Source organism: Rhinopithecus bieti, unplaced genomic scaffold, assembly GCF_001698545.2.
Source record: "Rhinopithecus bieti isolate Rb0 unplaced genomic scaffold, ASM169854v2 scaffold_32955, whole genome shotgun sequence".
Lineage (NCBI taxonomy): Eukaryota > Metazoa > Chordata > Mammalia > Primates > Cercopithecidae > Rhinopithecus > Rhinopithecus bieti.
The window spans coordinates 2,100,978-2,125,346 of record NW_016814423.1 but is presented as its reverse complement, the minus strand read 5'-3'; the positions used below and the strand labels follow the sequence as shown (position 1 = coordinate 2,125,346).

Genomic DNA, 24,369 nt, shown 5'->3' with positions numbered 1-24,369 from the left:
CAGCAGAGCAGCCTGGCACATGGTAGACATCCAATAAATATTTGATTAATATGGATGGGGAGAATTAGCAGATATATATAAGAATATCCAAAGATTATTTGGCAGTCTTCTACAGCAGGTCAGACATTTGGGAAAAGCAGAACTGATGGTGAAGGCAGTGCCTGGAGACCACACACTCCTGGAGGAATGAACTTTCCCATCTCTTCTCCCCAGGAACCCTCTGAGAGAGGCTTATTGTACCAGGGTGGCGTGGGCAGGATTTGCAGTGTCTGGCTCAGCATTTGGTCCTCCCTCTTTGCGAGCCAGCCCACATGCTAGCCATGAAAGGGCAGGTCTGGGAAGCCAACTCATCGTACCTAGAGGCGGCTCAAAATGGAAACTAGAGGCTACAAGAGGTATGAACCTAGTGGACATGATGCTAAGTGAAATAAGTCAGACACAAAGGGACAATACTATATGATTCCACTTATATGAGAAACCTAGAGCAGTCAAATTCATAGAGACAGAAAGTAGAACAGTGGTTGCCAGGAGCTAGAGGTAGGGGGAACGGTTGAGTTGCTGGTTAACAGGTACAGAGTTCGAGTTTTGCACAGTGAAAAGTGTTGTAGAGATAGATGGTGGTGACGGATGTCCAACATTGTGAATGCACTTAATGCCATCAAATTTTACACTTAAAGATGGTTAAGATGGTAAATTTTAGGTTATGTGTACTTTAACACAATAAAGAGAAAAGAAAAGAATGCAAACCAGAGCTTACTAATGGAAATAGGTTAAGTCAGTGCTTAAGGGAGACCATGGGTTAGGAGAGAGGCCAGTTATGTGAGACACAGCAGGGCTGTGGCCAGAGGGGGACTGGATTCTCCTCCTACTACACATTCCCCATCTGTATTCCTCAGTGGGCTTAGAAGAACAAACGAGAAAACATCCTCGCACGCTTCACAAAACCAAACCAACCTGGCGTGCTTTTACCGGGAACACAGGAAGCTTTTGTACTCTAGGTTTGAAGGAAAGTTCTAGCAAAGCCCTTTATCCCCTGGCTCCGTGTCTTCAGATGTGATGGCTGTTGTCACCAAAATCAGGCTGAGAGCAGGCCACGGCCTTTACACCAGCGAGAGCTTGTAGACTTTCTTGGTTTCAGATTCCTTCGAGTGCCTGATGGCTCCTAGGAGTTTGTGGATCTAGGGTTACACACATTTGCGCTGGAAGCTGAGAAGTTTCATCCAGACATTGTGCCTGCTGCCTGAGGAGCTGCCACCAGGTAAACAGTGGTGCCATTTAGGTCCTTACACATAGGTACTCCTAGAAGCTCACAATCTGGTAGACACACAGTGTATTAGTTAGGACTTCCCGTTTTAAGAATCAAAAAACCTAACAAGATGAAGTAAAAAGTCATTGTATTGGTCCTTTTAACTGGGAATTCCAGGGTTATGGGTTTCAGACACTGCTGGATTCAGGCTTAAAGAATATAATTAGATTAGTTTCTCTCTTTATTTCACAACTCTGCTCTTCTCTAGGCTCTTAGATTTTCCCATGGAAGCAAAGCTCTAGACTTCCATCATTATTAGCACTAGGAATTTCAGGAGGGAAGAGAAATTCTTTCTCCTCCAGCATCTGCATTAAGACTCCAAAAAGGACTCTGCTTGGGTCACAGAACCACCTCCCCTGTGTGGCCAGCCTGCATGTTGTGGGCAGGGGAGGTGAGGCTATGGAATTACAGCCTTGGAAGGTGGGAAAGGGCAGTCCCTGGAAAGAAGAGATTCTGGACAGAACAAAATAACAGATGTCTGCTGCACACGGGTAGACGAATAACTGCAATTCAGCATGATGAATACTATAAGGGAAGGACAGCAAGGGACCGCAGAGACAGAAAGGAGGTCATCCACTCTGCTGGCCATGTCCCAAATAAAGCCAAGTAAAGTTTCATAAAAGATATGATGCTTGACGGTGCAGTTTTAAAAATCAAAATAGAAATATATTAATTTTATTAAACACTATCTATCAACAGCTCCATAGCTATAATCTTTCTAATTCATTGTTCAGTTTTTAGGTCTCAGCACAGTGTCTGCATATTTTAGGAACTCAAAATATTCGTTAAGCTGGAGTTTTAGAACAACAGTAGGATAACCTCCAGTTTAGATTAAGATTTAAAGAAATTGAAGCACAAAAAGATGATGCTGACAGATTTAAGTCCCATTTTTTGTTGGCCTTCAGTTAACCTTTTACTGAGACTCGGCTTTGAAATAACACCAGAATGGTTTTACTTTAATGCTATTCCTTTCCTGGACAAACATCTGACAGTTTTGATTTTGTAAGTTCTCAGGCTGTTTTTCCCATATTACATGAAAGGTGTACAGGAGAACTGTATGTAAACTGTAAAATTCTAGAAAAATGTAAGCTGATATTAGAAGCTTGGAAATGTCATAGTCTTCAACTTATTCTTGTGTTATAACAGAAATCCTTAAAAGAATCTAGGGTGTTTTTAGTCAGCTTGTTTCTCTTTCTACCAATTCTTTCCCATGCCCCAAAGAGAATTTCTTTCCTTATTTTTCACTGTAGTTCAACAAACCTGAAAGAACTTGGAGTTTAGGGAGTGATATGGTTGGATCCGTGTCCCCACCCAAATCTCATGTTCAATTGTAATCCCCATTGTTGGAGGTGGGGCCTGGTGGGAGGTGATTGGTTCATGGGGGTGAATCCTTCATAAATGGTTTAGCATCATCCCTTTGGTGCTGTTCTTCTGACAGAGTTCTCATGAAATCTGGTTGTTTAAAAGTGTGTCGCACTCCCTCCCCTTCCTTCTCTTCCTCCTGCTTTGGCCACGTAAGACATGCCTGCTTCCCCCTCACCTTCCATCATGATTGTAAGTTTCCCAAGGCCTCTCCAGAAGCCAAGTAGATGCTGCCATGCTTCCTGTACAGCCCACGGAACTGTGAGCCAATTATACCTCTTTTTTAATAAATTACCCAGGCTCAGTATTTCTGTATGGAGTGGGAGGATGGACAAATACAAATACTAAGACTTATTAACTAACACCTAATCAGGATCTGGTGAAAAAGTTGTTAATGAGAAAGATTTTGATCTGTTAATAGTTAATAAACTTATTGTTTTGATTTATTAATAGTTAATAAGTCAAAACTCCTCTCCTTAGTAATTTTTTTAACTTTTATTTTAGGTTTGGGGATACATGTGCAGGTTTGTTATATAGGCAAACTTGTTTCACAGGGGTTTGTTGTACAGACTATTTCATCATCCAGGTGCTAAGCCTAGTATCCAATAGTTATTTTTTCTGTTCCTCTCCCTCCTCCCACCATCCACCCTCAAGTAAGACCCAGTGTCTGTTGTTCTTTTCTTTGTGTTCATGAGTTCTAATCATTTAGCTCCCACTTATAAGTGAGAACATGCAGTATTTGGTTTTCTGTTCCTGCATTAGTTTACTAAGGATAATGGCCTCCAGCTCCATCCATGTTCCTGCAAGGAACATTATCTCATTCTTTTTATGGCTGCATAGTATTCCATGACATATATTTACCACATTTTCTTTATCCAATCTGTCATTGATGGGCATTACGTTGAATCCATGTCCTTGCTATTGTGAATAGTGTTGCAATGAACATATGCGTGCATGTGTCTTTATAATAGAATAATTTATATTCCTTTGGGTATATACCCAGTAATGGGGTTGCTGGGTTGAATGATTGTTCTGTTTTTAGCTCTTCAAGGAATTGCCAACCTGCTTTCCACAATGGTTGAACTAATGTACACTCCTATCAACAGTATATAAGTATTCTCTTTTCTCTGCAACTTTATCAGCATCTGTTATTTTTTGACTTTTTAATAACAGCTATTCTGACTGGTGTGAGATGGCATCTCATTGTGGTTTTGATTTACATTTCTCTAATGATCAGTGATGTTGAGCTTTTTTTCATATGTGTGTTGGCTGTATGTAGGTCTTCTTTTGAAAAGTGTCTGTTCACGTCCTTTGCCCATTTTTAATGGGGTTGTTTTTTTCTGGTAAATTTGTTCAAGCTTCGTATGGATGTTGAATATTAGACCTTTATCAGATGCATAGTTTGCAAATATTTTCTCCCATTCTGTAGGTTGTCTGTTTACTCTGTTGATAGTTTCTTTTGCTGTGCAGAAGTTCTTATGTTTAATTAGATCCAATTTGTCAATTTTTGCTTTTGTTGTGTTGCTTTTGGTGTCTTTGCCATAAAATCTTTACCTGTTCTTATGTCCAAGATGATATTGCCTAGGTTGTTTTCTAGGGTTTTTATAGTTTTGGGTTTCACATTTAAGTCTTTAATCCATCTCGAGTTGATTTCGTACATGGTGTAAGGAAGGGGTCCAGTTTCAATCTTCTGAATATGGCTAGTCAATTATCCCAGCACCATTTATTGAATAGGGAGTCTTTTTCCCATTTCTTGTTTTTGTCAGCTTTGCTGAAGATCAGGTGGTCATAGGTATGTGGCTTTATTTCTGGGCTCTCTATTCTGTTCCATCGATCTATGTGCCTGTTTTTGTACCAGTACCATGCTGTTTTGTACCAGTAGCATGCTGTTACTGTGGGCCTGTAGTATAGCTTGAAGTCAGGTAACATGATGCCTCCAGGTTTGTTCCTTTTGCTTAATATTGCCTTGGCTATTTGAGCTCTTGTTTTGGTTCCAAATGAATTTTAAAATAGTTTTTTTCTAGTTCTCTGAAGAATGTCATTGGCAGTTTGATACGAATAGCATTGAATCTGTAAATTGCTTTGGGCAGTGTGGCCATTTCAACAATATTAATTCTTTCTATACATGAGCATGGGATGTTTTTCCATTTGTTTGTGTCTTGTTTGTTTTTTGTTTGTTTGTTTTTGTTTGTTTTTTGAGACAGTGTTTCTCTGTCACCCAGGCTGGAGTGCTAGAGTGCAGTGATGCGATCTTGGCTAACTGCAGCCTCTGCTTCATGGGTTCAAGTGATTCTCCTGCCTCAGCCTCAACCTGTAGCTGGGATTACAGTTGCCCGCCACCACACCTGTCTAATTCTTGTATTTTTAGTAGAGATGGGATTTAACCATGTTGGCCAGGCAGGTCTCAAACCCTGACCTCAAGTGATCTGCCCACCTTGGCCTCCCAAAGTACTGGGATTACAGGCGTGAGCCACAGTGCCCGGCCTGTTTGTTACTTCTCTGATTTCTTTGAGCAGTATTTTGCCTCATTGGCTCTTTCACCTCCCCGGTTATCTGTATTACATTAACGGCTGTTTGATCTTTGTTTTAAAGACAGTCACTTCACATTTTAGACCAGGGGCTGGGGAAGGGGCCCTGGCAAGGGAGCCTTTGTGCCAGTTTTGCTTGTCTCCTGGGGGCTCCACCCCGGAGATGCAGGTCAGCAATCATTAGCGCAATCAGCCCAGGATGGAGGGTCTGTGCTGTGGGCCCAAGGTGAGGGTTCCCTGTCTGATGATGAGCAACAGGGATAGGTGGGACCTGTGGGAGACACACTGGCCTCCTCTCCTTGGGTTGACTACAGTTTGTTGGAGGTGTGGATAAAGAGGATCTTTACTCTTGTTTTAGGCCGAGGGTAGCAAGGGCAGTTCAACTGCAGAGGCGGCGGCAGAGAGGCTTTCAGTTGCTCCTGAAGGTTCCACTTCCAAGAAACGCAGAGCCACTGTTGCTGGGGTGTTCAGCTGGTCAGGTGGGGCAGCTGCACTGCTGGCGTGAGCTTGGAGTTCTACTTGTTAGGGAGCAGGAGACTGAAGACTCACTGGGAGGAGAGATTGATATCTTCTCTGTATGGTGGCTGTGGTGTGCTATAAGCTTGGGTATAACTCTCAGGCTCTTCGTTTCTTTCCCAGACCAAGAGCAGCAAGGATAGAATTGTTACTGTGACAGTGGCAGAGGGGCTGTTGTATGCCTCTGGGAGCCTCTCCGGGGGAAACGCCAGGTCATTAGCAGTGGCTGTGCTCAGCTGTGGGTGTGGTGACTATTCTGCGTTCATGAGCCAGGAGCCTTGCCTAGTAAAGACTAGGGGTGTGGATTCTTAGGAAGAGGGGCTGGGCTGGCTCTTCTCCGTATGGTGGTGGCAGTGTGCTGGAAGTGCCAGCGTCATGACTAGGCTCTTTGTTTCTTCCCAGTCCGAGGGCTGTTAGGGCTGTACCACTGCAACTGTAGTGGCAGGGAGTAATTTTTATTAATACCTAACTATCTGTAAATCAAACAGTCTATTAGTTTTGATTTACTAATAGGTAGGTATTAATAAAAATTTACTCAATTAAATAAAAAATTAAACTAATAGAAGTTTTGATTTACTAATAGTTGGATTAATAGCTATTTGATCTTTGGTTTTAATATCATCACTCCACATCTTAGACCAGCTCATTTCTCACAGGCCTTGTGCTGATTTTTTTTCCACCAACTTTATTTTCCAAGGACCTCAGGTACACTTAGTCAAAATCCCCGTCCTCTTCAGTTCACCTCCCACTCTCATATTGGTCCATGCTTGGACTTCATTTTATGCACTTCTGAGTTTATTTGTAAATAACACAAGGAACACCCATGAACCCACCATCCAATGAGAGAACTACCACATGAATAACTTACACCTCCATGTGCTCCTACTCTAGCCCATTTCCCTCCTCCTCTGCCCACCTGACATAGTGTATTCTTAGTTTTGTGGTTTTATTCCTTGCTGATTTAAAATATATTTCTAGCACACATATAGGCATGTCAATAATATAATGATTAATTTTCATTGCTTTTGACTTTTATAAAAAAGATTTTTTGAAGTCAGTGTGGGCTGATATAACAAAGTACTGTAGACTGAGTGGCTTATAAACAATAGAAATTTATTTCTTACAGTTCTGGAGGCTGGAAGCCCAAGATCAGAGTGCCAGCCTGGTGGGGCCCTGGGGAGGACTCTCTTCTGAGTTGCAGACTGCCATCTTCCTGTTGTATACTCAAAAGGTGAAAGGAGCACTATGTGGCTCTTGGGCCTCTTCTTGTAAGGATACTAATCCCATCCAAAAGGGCTGTACCTTCATGACCTGATTATCTCCTACAGGCCCACAGTGGGATTAGGGTTTCAACATATGAATTCTTGGTGCAGCGGGGGAAGCACACAAATTTAGTGCATTGCCGATATTATGCTGTATATAATCTTCTGGGACTTTTTCCCCACTTATTTTTTTTATTACTAAGAGTCATTCATATTGTTGTGGTTAGCTGTGATTCATTCATCTTCACTGCTGTATTGTATTCCACAGTGTGAATATACCATAATTTATTCATCTGGCCTTCTTGACTCCAGAGTGTAGGCTTTACCATTTGTTGCTGTAATCAACATCACCATGGTGAACTTTCTCATACCTAGGAATGGAATGCTGGGTTAGTGGTAGGGTGTGTGAATGTCAACTTTATAAGATAGTGCCAGACTGTTTTCCAAAGCAGTTGTAGCAATTTATACTCTTGCCAGCAATGTTTAAGCTATCTTATTCATCTATCCACTTTAGTATCTGGTGTTGCCATACTTAATTTTTGCCAATCAAATGGATATAAACTGGTGTCTTTTTATGGTCTCTGTTTGCATTTCCAGAGTTATTTATGAGGAGTTCAATAAATGGCACTGGAAAAAGTTACTATCCATATGAAGAGTAAATTAGATTTCTATCTTACATCAGACATGCAAATCAACTCTGGATGGATTAAGCATTCAAATATCAAAAGCAAAACTTTAAAACTTTCAGAAGGAAAAAGTGGTGAATATCTTTAGATCTTGAGGGTAGGGAAGGTTTCTTAAACATCGGACACAAAAAAGCCCACTATAGAACGGAAGTGTGATGAATTTCATTATATTACAATTAAAACTTGTGTTCATCAGCAACGTGTTAAATAAGGTAAAAGACAAGCTACAAACAGAGAGAATGTAGCACATTTAACAAAAATTCTATATCAAAATAATTTTAAGAACTCCTATAAATCCATAAGAAAAGAACACAACTCAACAGGAAAATACACAAAATACATAAATTGGTATTTCACAGAAGAAACACATAAGGCCAATACTTATATGATGAGACACTTAATTTCCTCAATTTTAAAAGGAAAAAACAATTTTTTGAAGAAAAACAGGATATTTTATGGTCTTATTATTCCAGGTTAAGGGAAAATAAGCAGCTAGGGAAAAAATTCAACCAGTATTCATCCAATATTCCAGAAAAAGTAACTAAACCTAAAAGAAAGTAGAATATTTACCAATGTATCTTAAGTTTACTCTCTGATTTTGTTTATGTAATAACAAGAATTTTGTTATTGCACATTGTCAACACTCAACAATAATTAATTGATTGATTCACAGTGCCTGATTTTCTATAAGCCTAACTTTGATTTCTTTCAAACTGGAAACATGCTTTTAAGGTATTAATAAACACTATAGAACATGATCTTCTTTCTCTGAACTCTGTGCCCTGTTGGCTATAAGAATAAAGCACTCACTTGAAGGAAGAAATCAGATTTAATGTAAAAGGCATGGTATAGCTATGCAGAGCCCAGACCCTTGTGGTTGAAACAAAGTGCTGAGTCGGCATTGCTCAGGCAAATCAGAGCAACAAGGGGATAGGAATGCTCACAGGTCACTGCACACACTGATCTCCGAGTCAACTGAATGCGCTTTTATGAAACATGCCTCCCCATAAATATGTGCAAATATTATGTATCAATTTAAAAACGTTAAAAAACAAACACCAGGTACCACATTGTAAGGTGCCCTTACAAGCACTGGTTTAATAAAGGTGACATTTCAGAGAGTATTCACTTCTTTTGTATCAGATTGGTAAAATGTGAGCTCAGCATTTTATTTATATTCAGGAAATAATGTTAATATTTTACTGAAAATATTAATATTTCTAAAGATTGATCAGTACAAGAGTGTCCACACAAAATTCATCAACATGGTAAGATTGCCTTATGTTTTCTACAGAAAGCTATAACATAATTTGGTATAATTTTTCTGTAGGTAATGTGAAAATACACACTCAAAGACTTAGAATTTTGTATTTTTCTCTGACCCAGCAATTTAATATCTATAAATTTATTCTAAGGAAACAATCATAGATAATTCTAAAAATATAGCTCTTAGAATATTTATCAGAGTATAGCTACAATACTGAAAAAGTAAAAATCTAAATGTTGAAAATGGGAAACTGATTAAATTGCAGTTTACCCACATACCTATTAAAATGATGAGAAATGATACTTAAAGGCGTGGAAACTGATCATATGGTTACAGGTTATAAACAGTGTATAAAATACAACTCTGTTTAAAATACATACACCAATCTATGCCTAAAGAAAACATTGAAAATATATATACCCAACAGAAAAGACAGCACAAATGATTAGAAGGTCCACAGGAAGGAGTAGCAGAGATGGCAAGCATAGGAGTGAAGTAATAAAAACAAAAACAAAAAAGTGGGGAAAATAACTGATTTGAGGAATGAAAAATGTAAGCTTGAATGAACTCTCAAAGAAAAGCAGATTACATCTAGAATATAAAAAACAACCTAAGCAGAAGCTCTGTTAATATCACACTCAAATGGAAAGGCTTGACTGCCCTTAAGAGCATGTTTAGTGAGAGTGAAGAACATCTGAAAACTGTGTGTTAGATCTAGGGTTCAACACATCTGGCTATTATGTGCCTGGCGCTGCAGTGTCTCTGTAATCCTCTCCATGACCTGGGATAAATGAAGCTGGGAAAGGCCAGGTGGGCAAGGTCACATGGCTATGACAGGGTGAAGCTAGGATTCTGAGCTGGGTCTGGGTATCACTAGTGTACAATGAAAGAAAGAAACGGTTGGTAACAAAAATCTTCCATGCTTTTGAACGTAAGCCCCACGGTGGCGAAAAAGCCTGTCAAACTGTGGTATACTAGGAATGCCTTATCAATACCTCAAAAATTGACAATGCTGTGGGCTATGCTACAGGTCAAATTGCATACGTGAAAAATCATTAAGTAGACACAACAGACCACAGATGGTCTATAAACACTGATTACAGCCCTGCCATATGTGTGTGTCTATGCTGACAAAGATGGGAGGTGAATTGTACTGATGTATGTTGATGCATTATTGAATGTGTAAGAGGTTTTTGTGCAAGCGAAGACCACTTTCTTCTATTATGCCTTATTTAATGTAATGTAACAATGCACATTTCTATAAACATTTTAAACAATTAGTGTTCCTCTATTCATTAAAATTTATACTCCTTTAAATATTTTTATAGGACTTCCACAACTAATAAAAATGTTTGAATTTTGACCAATTGAAATCCCTCATACTTATCAATATTGACTAAAAGTCATCTTATAAATGTTTCTAAATATTTGATTAAGTCATCAGTCCAATAGACAAACTTCTCATAAATGTTTTAAACACCTAAAAAGCTACTTAATACATACTAAACAGCACAAAGATCTTATAGTACTCTTTTATGTCTAGCTTCTTTTGCTTATTATGTTTTTGTGATTCATCTGTGTTTCTGCATGTATCAACACTTCATTCCTTTTTATTGCTCAGTAGTATTCCATACTATGGATATACCGCAAGTTTCTTATTCATTCACTTGTTGATGAACATTTGGGTGGTTTCCAATTTTTGGTTATTATAAACAGCTACTGTTGGCATTCATGTGCTAGCTAGCTTTGTGCAGATACACAGGCTTTTATTGTTACTCTGTTCTTATTCTTATCCTTATACCTTCTCAGTTACATATTTGAAATTACAGCAATTTGATCCAATTTTATTTCTGTTTTTCTCCCTAAAGTTGCAATAATCTTATCAGATTATAAAGGTAAAATAAAACAAAACAAAATTAGATCTTCTACAGTTTCAAGATCTGTGAGGGTCTTGGTTGAGACCTCAATTTGATTTCATAGTCCAGTGTAAGGCAAAACCTGAGTCATTAGCCAAGTGCCTTTTATACTTAAGTTGCACCTTGCTTAATCAATAGGAATTTTAAGTTGATGACTTTCTCACAGATTTTGGTTTGTTGAAATTTGGTAGCTTTCTCAGAAATTATGTTGGTTTAGGTTTCAAATGACTGACGTTGACAAACTCATTGTTCTGCCATTATGATATATTCACCTTGTTTGATCTTTTAATTGAAAACACATCACTGCCTTATGAGCATCTCATTACAATGAATCGTTTGGAGGTTTCCTTTTCCAGGAGAAAACCTCTTCTTTGGGCCATTTGGCTAGTTTATCATTTTGGAATACAAAGATTTTGATTGGTTATTATGCAATATGTGTTGATTGACAACTGGACCCCTTTCTACATTGTTATAAGTGTACAGCTAGTGCTGATTAGATTTCTCTGCTTTTGGTACAGTTTCTGCTTTTCCTAGAATAGTTTCATTAACTTGTGGATTTATGTGTGTGTGTGTGTGTGTGTTAACTTATTGCTTACATAGATTCTAAAAGAACTGTGCTTTATAAGCCAACATGTACTTAAGAGGAGATAAAAACCTCCAAATATATTAACATATGTAATAATGTTTTTATAACTACCTTTCCGTAAATTTTACATAGACTTTTCTCTGTTGAGTATCATAATGAAGTTGTAGATGCTCACAGACTCATTCAGTTCAATTAGGATACTTTATACTCAGTCTATTCAATTAAGATACCAGTTCTCAAAATGTGGACCCTGGATCAGCAGCTGCAGCTTCACCTGGGAACATGTTAGAAATGCAGATTCTTGGGCCCCACTCCAGACCTAGAGAATCAGAACCCGGCAGTGGGCCCAGCAATGTCTGTGTTTCAACCCCTCCAGGGGATTCTGACACTCTCTCCGGTTTGAGACTCACTGATTTCCACTGCATATAAACATGGTGATACTTAAATTGTCATTACATGGCAGGTGGACCCTACCCCACGTTGCTCTACTCCAGACATTTTCAAAAAGCATCTTTGCTTTCTGGAAACAATAGGATCTTCCAGTTTCAGTAATCTTTTTTCCTTCTCTAAGACATTCAATCGGCTGCTACTCTCCAGGGAGTCTTTTTTCCTTTTAGTGAAATTAGAGAACAAATTCCTGGTGCTAGTGATGCTCACATGTATTGGGGATGATCCAAAGAACAGCTGCTGATGTTGGGCCACATTTAATGAGAGCTTAAAGGTTCTGTACTCACACTGACCTCCCCGCTGCATTTAACATGTTACCGTATTCAACTTTACTTATGGTAGATTTTATTGAACGCTAAAATTTTCTACTACCCTGACAACATAGAGCTTAATTTCATTCTTTCTTTTTCATGCAAAGTTACCCAAACTCTTAATGTTTAAAAAGTTGGTGAGTTAACTATATTTCCTTCTCAAAAAGGTCATCTTTCTGAAGAGCAAATCAAGAGGATAAACATCTCATTCAGGAAGCCATGAGGCTAGCTGTACAATGTGTGCGTTCCTCTCCCCTACTCTAAGTGTGACAGGATGGGGTCGTGAGGAATGCTGCTTCCACAGCCCTGGGACCCCCTGTAGCTGGTCTGTTTCTTATTATTGAAAACATTATCGTTACCCTGTTCATATTTCATTGTAATTAGTGTGATCATCTTGAAGTTTTCTCTACCAGAAGATTCTGGAAAAAGATGCTACTTAGCAAGGAATATTGCATTCTTCTACTCGTCCCCACTCACACAATGCTGGCAGTGTGTCAGCCTAGTTTATATGTGTGTTCATTTAATCATTTCTACCCAGTGAGCACCTGTGTTAGAGCACAGGGAAGAGTAAAGTAATCACACTGGAATGTACAAAGCAGTGCCGTGGGATGGGAGAAGATGGAGACTCCACGGCCTGGTCCTTACAAAGTCATGGTTTACTGTTCCATTCCTAACCTCGACTCCAAACCAAAGCAGATGTTCATCTAAAATCAGCTCTGCGTAGTGCAGATGGACAATGTGGAGGTGGGAGCAGAGGAGGACAAATAAGGGTCAGGTGAGAATTTGGCCCATTCTGAAGAATTTTAGATTTCTGTATATCTTATATATTTTTTTCTGACAGTGGTGAAAATAATCTCTTGCATTAATAGTCTGTTAGCTTTATTGTATTCTGATTGTATTGGACTATGTATTTGAACTAGGTGGTCTTTTAGTGAGAAAGTTTAACACCGCTTGTAAAATAACCAAGCACACAAATGAACCATCCTCACTGGTGCAAGGAAGAAATTCGCATTTACTTTCCACTTAGTCTTACAAAGTCTATCTCCAAATTTAGGAGTGTCAGGGACACACATCAGTACAGAGAAATGCTGCTGGAAATGTGGAGAGAAAGAGGAATGCATATCTTCAGAAGAGAGAGACAGAGTCAAATTTGCCCAAAAAATGACTCCCTGGGGATCTTCAGAGACTCAGTTAACCTCTCTCCACCCCGGTTTACTAGGGGTGGCATAAGTTTGTTTTTCCTTAACTCATGAACAACATAGCCCTAAATGTATGAGACAGACCTGTGTTTTGGAATATAAAAGGCATATTGCATAGTCATTTTTATTTGTGAATATATTTGTAAATACATTTGTAAATGTCGATATTGTACATTTGTGGCACACTGATAGTTAATAAAGGATTTTTGCATGTGGCTCTTATTTAAATGTTCCCAAAAGCTAAAGTCATCAGGTTGTTTTCTAATTTTATATGTGAGGAAGCCAAGGCTCAGAAACATTGCACATCCTGGCGCACAGCTAGTTTAGGGGCAAATATCAGAGTTGAGGTCTTCTGACCCTTAGTTCACTGAGTGCTCTTGTTATGAACCAGCTGCACCTTTACTGTTGCTAATTAGAGAAATGTGTGTGGTGATCGTTCACTCATTCATCCATTCAACAAATGTAAATTAAATACTTACCAAGTGGCAGGCACCAGGGTACAAAAACACCAGTGACAGAGATCACAATTTGCAAAGCCGGTTTGGGGTGCAAAGGGAGCGCTAGCTTATTTCTAGCATTTGAAATATCTTTTTTTTCCTCTGTCACATTAGGACTAAAAAGATTTAAGTCCTATTCTCCTTCTTCCCATTGATTATGGGTGTGACTGAACCACTCAGAAATTCATCACCGGTAACCAAGTGAGTTAAATGGTCTTTGCGTGGGTTGCAGGCTGTGGGTGTGGTGGGGTAGGGGGAACATTGCTGGAGAGAGCAGACAGGGCAGGGTAGACCTTGGGCCCGGGGAGTGGATCCTGAGGACGCCGCTTGTCTTTTTGTTTCCCAGATGGTGGCAGCAGAAAGTTGTAAAACCCAGCTGTGGGGAAACTCCTGTTTTGAGGCTGCTCAAGGAATGCTGTGGTTGTTTTGGCTTAAAATCACATTGAACGGGGAGTGGGGAGGGGCGAGGGATAGCATTAGGAGATATACCTAATGTAAATGACCAGTTAATGGGTGCAGCACACCAACATGGCACATGTATACATATGTAACAAACCTGCACATTGTGCACATGTACCCTAGAACTTACAGTATAAAAAAAAATCACCTTGAAGTGCTTTTCTTAGTCTGGTCATGGTGGCTCACGCCTGTAATCCCAGCACTTTGGGAGGCCGAGGTCAGGAGTTTGAGATATCTGAGTTACCTGAGGTCAGGAGTTTGAGACAAGTCTGGTCAACATGGTGAAACCTCATCTCTACGAAAAATACAAATAAAAAATTAGCCGGGCATGGTGGCACATGCCTGTAGTCCCAGCTACTTGGGAGGCTGAGGCAGGAGAATCACTTGAACCCCAGAGGCAGAGTTTGTAGTGAGATCACACCACTGCACTTCAGCCTGGGTGCGACAGGGTAAGACTGCATCTCTAAAAAATAATAATAAAATAAAGTGCTTTTCTTTCTCTAAGAGTTAAAAAGTCGACCAGCCTTTCCACTCTTAAGTATTTACCCAGGAGAAAATAATAGCATCTGCCTGTCCTTGTATTTGTAATAGCCCAAAGTTGAAACAGCCCGAATGTCCATCAGCAGGTGAGTAGATAAACAAATTGTGATGTATTCCTTCAGTGGAATATTATTCTGCAATAAAAAAGGAGTGAACTATTGATATATATACAGCAACACGGAGAAATCTCAAACACTAATTATAGAAAGAGTACATACTGCATGATTCCATTTATATAAAATTCTAAAAAATGCAAATCAATCCATAGGGACAGAGAATGGATCATTGGTTGCCTGGGAATGGGGAGGAGACAGGAAAGAGTGAGAAGGGATTAGAGCGGGACTGGAGGAAACCTTGGGGTGGGGAGTTGGTTATGTTCACTACCTTGTGAATGTACCCAGTTATATTTGTCGTAGTCAGTTATATTGACAGAAATCTGTAAAAAAAAAAATTACAAATATTTTTCGTTCTCTAAAAAGTCCCCTGTCTTCTCAACCACGCTAGGCTTTAAGGAGGGCTCTTACCTCTGGAATATTGTGCTTACATTTGTCCCTCATTTATTATAAATCACTGGTGGTCCCTGCTAGGAAGCAGGCACAGTGCCAGGAGTTAGGGAGGCAGTGTGGGAGGAAGGTCACTTGAGGTCATGGAAAGAGGTCAACTAAGGAGTCAGACATATGGGGTGCAAAGCACAGTATCCCATTAGCTGGGTCATGTCAGGTGGGTTCTTTGCTGTTTGAATCTCAGTTTTCTTTTCTTCGTTTTGTTTTGTAATTTAAAAAGCTTTAATTGATACATAATAGTTATACAGACTTATGGGGACATGTGATATTTTGTTACATGCATAGGATGTGTAATGATCAAGTCAGGGGATTTAGGGTATCTGTCACCTTGTGCGTTCGTTTCTATGTGTTGGGAACATTTTAAGTCCTCTCTTCTAGCTATTTTTGAAATATAACTCAATTTTCTTCCCTGTGAAGTGGAGATCCTAATACTGACATCATGGGTTCGTCAGGAGGACAGAGGGTGAATGTGAAGGGTCTGATACATGTCAGGTGCCAGGGTGGCTTCTCCTCCTTCCTACAGACTGAGCCGGGAACACCCATTTGCCAGATAAATCGTAGGCTTTCCTGGGACTTTTTAGGATGGTTAGAGCAGTGGCGTTTTGACTTGAAGATGGTGAATTTGTGGGTCTGGATGCAAAGAAGCGTGTGTGCTTGCTTTTGAAAAGGGAAACAGAATAGAGCTTGTGGGTAGAAAATCCTGATAATCAGGGAAGGCAAACTGCATAGCTGCTCCTCTTTAAAATAAAATTACTGAGGTATGTTTGTATACATTTATGTGCATAATAAGTCTTAACTGTACAGTTGAATGGGTTCTGACAAAGGTACAGTGCCATGTAACAATCATCCAAATCAAAGTGGAACTTCTTCCGAAATTTCCCTTGTGCCCCTTTCCACTGGGGAGCACCTTCCCTTGGAGGCAGCCGTTGATCTGACACACAGCTCCACAGATCAATGTCACTGATCTGGGCTTTGGATCCATATAAATGGAACTATATAGTATGTACTTCTGTTAGTTTTCTAGTTGTTGCTGTAACAAATTAGCACAAATTTAGGGGCTTAAAATAACACAAATTTAAATACATATTATTTAATAAACAATAAAGTTTTTATATTAGAAGTCCAACAGAGTTGGATTTTGCTGGACCAAAGTCAAGGTATCTGCAGATCTGTGTCCTTTTCTGGAGGCTCTAGGGGAGAATTTGTTTTCTTGTCTTTTCCAGCTTTTAGGGGCCACCTGTATTTCTTGGCCCATGGCCCCTTCCTCTGTCTTCAAAGCCAGCAATGTTGCATCTCCACCATTCCTCTGTAGCCATCTCTCTCTCTGACCACAGCCAGGAAAGGTTTTCCAGTTTTAAGAACTCATGTGATTAGACTGTGCCCACGTGGATAACCCAGGCATATTACCCTATTTCAAGATCCTTAACCTTCATCATATGAAGTCCCTTTTGCCAGGTAAGGTAACATACTGATTGCAGGGATTAGGATGGTCATCTTTGAGGGGCCATTATTCCATCTACTGCAGCACTCTTGCAAACACACTGTTTCTAAGATGTATCCATGTTGTGTGTGTCAGTAGTTCGTTCTATTGCCGAGCAGTATTCCACTGCATGAATATACACAGTAGTGAGTTCATTCTTCCTTTGATGAATATTTGCATTATTACCAGCTTTTGGCTATTATGAATAAATATTCCTTTTTATATTGTTTTTCATTTCTTTGAGGATAAATATGTAGGAGAATTGCTAGCTTGTAGGGTAATTGTATATTTGACTATTCACATCATTATTGGTCATTAATATATACTCTTTTGGGAGGTGTATGTTTCAATGTTTTGCCCATTTTTAATTTTTATCAGGTTGGCTATTTGTGATTACTTTGTAGATGGTCTTTCTATATTCTAAAAACAAATCCTGGCTGGGTGCGGTGGCTCATGCCTGTATTCCCAGCACTTTGGGAGGCCAAGGTGGGCGGATCACCTGAGGTCAGGAATTCGAGACCAACCTGGCCAACATGGAGAAACCCCGTTTCTGCTAAAAATACAAAAACTAGCTGGGAGTGGTGGCTCATGCCTGTAATCCCAGCTACTTGGATGACTGAGGCATAAGAATCGCTTGAACCTGAGAGGTGGAGGTTGCAGTGAGCCAAGATTGTGTCACTACATTCTAGCCTGGGCAACAGAGTGAGACTCTGTCTCAAAATAAATAAATAAATAAATAAATAATTTGTCAGATATATGTATTGCGATATTTTCTTCCAGTCTGTGGCTTGCCTTTTTCTAATGGTGTATTGGATCAATGAAACTTTTAATATTGATAAGGTTGTTCCTCAAATTTTAAAAAATAATTAGTGCTCTTTGTAACCTGTCTAAAAAAATATTTTACTACATTAAGGTCATGAAGATATTCTTCTGCTTTATTTTGAAAGTTTTATAGTTTTAGCTTTCATATTTAGGTCTATAATCTATTTTAAATTAATTTTTGTGGGGGTATATGGTAGATATTACAGTAAAATGTTTTCTGTGCAGATGGCCAGTTATTCCAGCACCACTCTTTAAAAATACTTTTCTTTCCTCATTGAATTTCCTGGACACTTTTATTTATCAATTAATCAAATATGTATATAACTACTTTTGGACTTTATTCTGTTCCAATGGTCCTTTTGCCAATCCTTGGCAAATACCACACTGTTTTAATTATTGTAACTTTATAGTATGTCTTGAAACCAGGTAGTGTAACTTTATCCTTCTTTAATATGATTTTAGTTACTATAGGTCAATTTGGGGTTTATATCACTGTTGTAGATAAATTGTGTCCCACTCCACAAGATATGTTCAAATCCTAACCCCTGTACCTGTGAATGTGACCTTACTTAGAAATAGTGTCTCTGCAGATGTAATCAAGTTAGGATGAGGTCATACTGAATTAGGGTGGGCCTAATACAGTATGATTGGTGTCCTCCTAAAATGAGGAGAAAAGACAGCTAAAGACACATGAGGTACTCCATGTGAAGATGGAGGCAGAGATGGCAGTGATGAATCTACAAGTCAAGGAATGTCAAAGACTGCTAGCAGACAACCAAGAGCTAGGAAAGTGTATTAGTCTGTTCTCATGCTGCTGATAAAGACATACCTGAGACTGGGTAATTTATAAAGAAAAAGAGATTTAATGGACTCACAGTTCCACATTGCTGCAGAGGCCTCAAATCATGGTGGAAGGCAAAAGGCATGTCTTACATGGCGGCAGAAAAGAGAGAGAATGAGAGCCAAGTGAAAGGAGTTTCCTCTTATAAAACCATCAGATCTTGTGAGACTTGTTCACCACCACGAGAATAGTATGGGGAAAACTGCCCCCATGATTCAATTATCTCCCACTGGGTCCCTCCCACAACACTTGGGAATTATGGGAGCTACAGTTCAAGATGAGATTTGGGTGGGGACACAGCCAAACCATATCAGAGAGGCCTGTAACAGATTCTCCCTTAGAGGCTTCAGTGGGAACCAACCCTGCCAACACCTAGACTTTGAACTTCTAACCTTCAGAAGTTGGTAAGAGAAAACATTTCTATTGTTTTAAGCTGCCCAGTTTGTGACTCTCTGCTATGGCAGCCCTAGCAAAAGAATGCAGTCACTGAAACAGGACTCATCCTTGCTTAAGCCATAAGGAAACAACTGTCTATTAAACTCACAATTCCAGGGTTAAGAGGTTCCAGATGGGATTGGTTTGAGGCATTCAGTATCAGGGTTAGGTTCAGTTGTAAAGATCAGAAATTCCCTAAATAGTGGCTTATGCAAGATGGACATTTTTTTTTTCTTTTTAGAGATGGAGTTTCGCTCTTGTTGCCCAGGCTGTAGTGCAACGGTGTGATCTCAGCTCACTGCAATCTCTGCCTCCAGGATTCAAGCGATCCTTCTGCCTCAGCCTCCCGAATAGCTGGGATTATAGGCACACCCCACCATGCCTGGCTAATTTTTTGTATTTTTAGTAGCAACATGGTTTCACCATGTTAGCCAGGCTGGTCTCGAACTCCTGACCTCAGGTGATCAGCCTGCCTCAGCCTTCCAAAGTGCTGGGATTGCAGGCGTGAGCCACCACGCCTGGCCCACAAGATGGACATTTTATTTTACCTTTCTCTTGTTGGTAATCCAGGGACAGTGGGTATAGCAGCTTCATGGCATCAGGGATCCAAGATTCTCTCTCCTTTTGTTGCCATCCTCAATAAGTGGCTTCCACCCCATGATATGAAATCTAGCTTCAGGTCTGTCTTTCATGGAACAGGAAGAAGCAAGGATGAGGGTGCCTGTCCCCTTCCCATAAGGAGGCATTCCAGAGGTTTCACAGGATACTTCTGCTTACAGCCTGTTGTCCAAAATTTAGTCACATTACCACACCTAACTGGAAAACAGGCTGGAAATATAGTCTTTATTTCGGGATTTATGGGGTCACCTATTCATTACTAAACAGGATGGGGAGATTTGATATTAGGAAACATCTAGAAGTTTCTTCCACAGGGTGTCTGTGGAGGAACATCAGGTGATTGGGTATAAGAGACTTGAGAGTTAAAAAAAGTCAGTTCTGGAAATAAAGATTTGAAAGCTCTTGCATGTTAGGTAAGATTCTGAGAGGGGAAGAGATGGCGTGAAGAGAGTGTACAGTGGGAAGAAAAGGTCAAGAAGGGACCTGTAGGGAACCACTGACATTAATGATCACACAAAGAAGGAGGACTCAGCAGGGGCCTAAGAAGAATGATGAGGCCAGGAGCTGGATACTCAGGACAGGTTTCAAGGAGAGAGTGGTCAGGAGTGTGCGGGGGAAGAGATGCTGCTATTGTCTCCACTATCCTCCAAAATTCTTATGTTGAAACTTAATTGCCAGTGTAATAGCACTAGGAAGTGAGGCCTTAGTGGGTGGATTCATTCCCTTCTGTCCCTTCTACCATGTGAGAACATAGCAAGAAGGCCCTCACCAGACACTGGATGCTGGTGCCTTGCTCTTGGATTTCCCAGCCTCCAGAACCGTGAGAAATACATTTCTTTTTTAAAATTTATTTTCTTAAAAATGTATTTTTGGTAGAGATGGCATCTTGCTATGTCGCTTGGGCTAATCTCAAATTCCTGACCTCAAATGATCCTCCTGCCTCACCCTCTCAAAGTGTTGGGATTACAGGCATCAGCCACCACACCCAGGGACATTTGTATTCATTATAAATTACCCAGTTTGCAGTATTTTGTTATAGCAGCACGAATGGACTAAGACAGATGCCAATTAAGAAAAAGAACTGGTCTTTAAAAAACACAAGAAGCTGTGGTCGTCCTGTTTCAAATCAAAGACTAACTCGTCTTTTTCTGGAAGGAGATCTGTGTGACCAAATGACCTTCTGGAACTTGGAATGTGTGTAAATCCCACTGTAAGGATTTGATGGTTAATTTGGGCCTAGGGCCAGACACAGAAAGACAAACACCACATGATCTCACTCATATGTGGAATCTAAAAAAGTTGATTTCATAGAAGTAGAGAGTGGAATAGTGGTTACCAGAGGCTGGGAGGGTAGGGAGGAGGGGAGAACAGAGAGAGGTTGGTCAATGGTTACAAAATTACAGTTAGACAGGAAGAATAAGTTCTGGTGTTTTATCACACAGCTGGTGACTATAGTAAATAACAATGCAGTATGTATTTCAAGAACCTAGAAGAGAAGGTTTTGAATGTCACAACAGAGAAATGATAAATGTTTAAAGTGATGGCTATGATAACTACCCTGATTTGATCATTACACAACGTAAACATGTATTGAAACATCACACTGTAACCCACACATATATATAATTATTATGTGTCAATTATAAATAAAAATAAAAGATTAGTCTCAGGGCTGATGAAAGACACAGCTCCCTGTCCCTTCTCAGTGAGGGACAAGATGGTCACTGATCATCTCTGTCACTATGGTCAGGTGGCTGAGGACCAGAGGAGGCCCTGGGACAGAAAAGGGGCTGAGTTTAACCTTTGTCTTTTATCTGCTTCTAGGGAAGGAATCAAGATGCATACAAAAGCGGACTCACATGCATGCACTAGGAGATATGTACAAGGATGGTAACTGTAGCATTATCTGTGAGAGGAAAACACTGGAAATAACCCAAGTGCCTATCAACTGGAGAGTAGATGAATAAATCATGCTGTAGGCATTCAATGGACTTCTATTTGGCAGATAATGAATAAACTAGATCTGTGTGTATCTCAATATGTGCAAAAGCAATATTGAATGAAAACAAAGCATGTTGCAGCATGAAAGCAGTTATGTAAACTAGAGAAACCACAGAAAGAAATTGTGTAGGTTTTTTACAGAAACATAAATATAGTTTAGGTATAAAAATATGGATAGGAGAATATTTACCAAATTCCCGGTAGTGGCTGTCTTTCGGGAGGAAGGTGACTTGGACTGGGAAGGGTGATCAAGGGAGTTTCAACTTTATCTGTACTGCTCTTTTCTCTTATTCAAAAATATTTGAAGCATGTGAAAAGGTGGCTAATTTATTACTTATTAGGGAAATGTAAATTAAAGCCATTTAATTTACAATGTAAATAAATAAATGTAAATAAACTTAATTACAAAAATGTAAATAAAAGGAGGAGGGGAAGGAGGAGAAGGAGGAGGAGGAGAAGAAAAATCCTAGTAAGATACCAGTGCACACTCACCAGAATGGCTAATGAGTCTAACACATCATATGTTGGCACAAATATGGAGCAGCTGGAACTCTTAGACATTGGCGGGAGTGTATATTCATTCAAGCACTTTGGAAAACGGTTTGGCACTATCTATGAAAGTGAAACATATGCCTATCCCGTGATTCTGAAATTCTTCCCCTAGATAGAAACCCAAGAGAAATGAGTATACATGTGCACCAAAATAAATGTACAAGGATGTTCATAGCAGCTTTATTTATATTAGCCAATGACTAATCAAACCAATTTCGTTATTCTACTTCTAGATATAGATGTTAGAGAGTCTTAATCATGTACCCAAGAAGACAGGTGCAAGAATATTCACTGCAACACTATTTACAACAGCAACAACAACAACAACAAAATAACAACTCAAATGTCCACCTTCAGGAGGATGCATTAATACTGCAATAACATAGATGAATCTCACAGACATTATGTTAAGCAGAAGCAGCCAGGTGTAAATGAATACATGCAATGTAGTTTTGTTTTAAGGAGTTCTACAATAGGCAAAACTAATTCCTACTGACAGGATTCGGAATAAGGATTCCTTATGGGGTGCTACTGATTAGAAAACAGCATAGGGACCCTTCTGAGGTGATGATATATTACATCTTCATCTGAATGGTAATTACACAGGTATTTACACAAGTAAACATTTATTAAACTGTACACTCAAGATTTGTGTACTTTGTTTTATGTTTAAGTTATGTCTCGAAAATATCGGAAGCAAGCATGACTAAATGTTAACATATGTTAATTCTTGGTGGTGGGTACACACAGTATTACTCAATTTCTGCGTTTTCCTATATATTAAAATATATTTATAATTAGGAAAAAGAGAGGGCACTAGTCCTTTGGAGTCAAGTGACACTCATCCCAGAGGTGGTGACACTCCAATTGAGTCCGGGCCCCTTGCCCAGCCATGTCCGCAGTGTGTGGGCAGGTTCCCTTACAGTGGGGTGCAGCTGACAGCAGCCAACCAATCTCTCCTGGGCAGAGAGCTTCTTCACTTGTTTGGTAAATTATAGCGGCTGTTAAAGATGGGACTGTTGTGTAGGCTCCTCTGAAGATCAGCTCGACTGATTCTTTAGCTGACAGGGGCCCTGAGCCATCATGCAAGAGCTGGGTTGGATATCTACTTCCCTGCACCCCAGCTCTGGCCAGAGGGAGAGCTGCATTTGAAAGTAGCCCCATGGCCTCAGCTCCCAGATTGGCTGCTGGTCTGTTAGCTCAGGGCATCACCAGTGGGTGCCAGGGGCAGGTCGAAGAGAATGAGGGATGGAGAGAGAGAAAAAAAGAATGTAAAAGGGGATAAAGGAAAAGCGAAGGAAAAGACAAAATGAAAGCTGCAGATGCCTTGCCGTGTTGCTTCCAGGGCCTGGGTTCTCTCTTTATTTCTTCCTCCTCTCGGCTGCCCAGCTGTCCACCTTGCAGGAACTCAGAGCTTCCCCCTGTGGAAGGAGGAGGGGGTAGTGAGGCCGAAAGTGTCTCTCAAACAACACAGACCTGCCTTTCTACCACTAAGTGACTGACCCGCTACTTACCCTCTCTGCGTCTCAGTTTTCCCCCTGGCAAAACAGGGGCAATAATTCCACCTCTCAGGGCTGCTGCCGGGAGCTGAAAACTGTGCACACCAAGTCCTGCCGCCTCGAAGGTCCTCGACCAGCGGCGTTAAGATGCCTCCTTCCCTCTGAGTCTGTGGGTCAGAGACCCTCGCAGCGCTGCCCGACAGAACTTCCTGCCGTGAAGGCTGCTGAGCGCTTGAAACGTCTCTAGTGCTAAGGAGAGGTTGAGTGTTTCATTCCGTTGCAAGTTAATTGCTCTACATTTAATTAGCCGTCTGCGGCGAGAGGCTAGCGCTTAGCTCAGCGCACAGTCCAGGGCAGGGACTGCCCCCGCAGGCCGCGGGACAGGGTGGCTCGTTACACCGTGGACACTGCAAGGCGCCCGGTTCGCGCTGCGTGGACCCAGTAGTTTCTTCCCATAATAACCCCCTTCTGGATAAAATCAGGCTGGCGGGAGCGTCCTGGACCGTAGTTCAAGCCCCCGCGCTCCGCGGTGGGAACAGTTCAGGACTCCCCCAACTTCTGCTCCTTTCGCCCCCGACCCTTTCCACTCCGCCCGCCCACCATCTCGGAAGTCCCCTTGAGACAATGCGGAGGGGACCTCCGCGTCCCCGACACCCAACTGGGCCACGGCCGCGGG

At 40.5% G+C, this 24,369-nt stretch overlaps 1 pseudogene across 1 annotated transcript in view; it reads left to right on the top strand.

Annotated features, from left to right (window-relative positions):
• Nucleotides 1-23,940, top strand: part of LOC108514111 (40S ribosomal protein S8 pseudogene) — a 49,712-nt pseudogene extending 25,772 nt beyond the window's left edge. Inside the window, exon 2 of the transcript XR_001881105.1 lies at nt 23,767-23,940. The product of XR_001881105.1 is annotated as a 40S ribosomal protein S8 pseudogene (transcript). The remainder of the gene's footprint in view (nt 1-23,766) is intronic.
• The last annotated feature ends 429 nt before the right edge of the window (nt 23,941-24,369 follow it).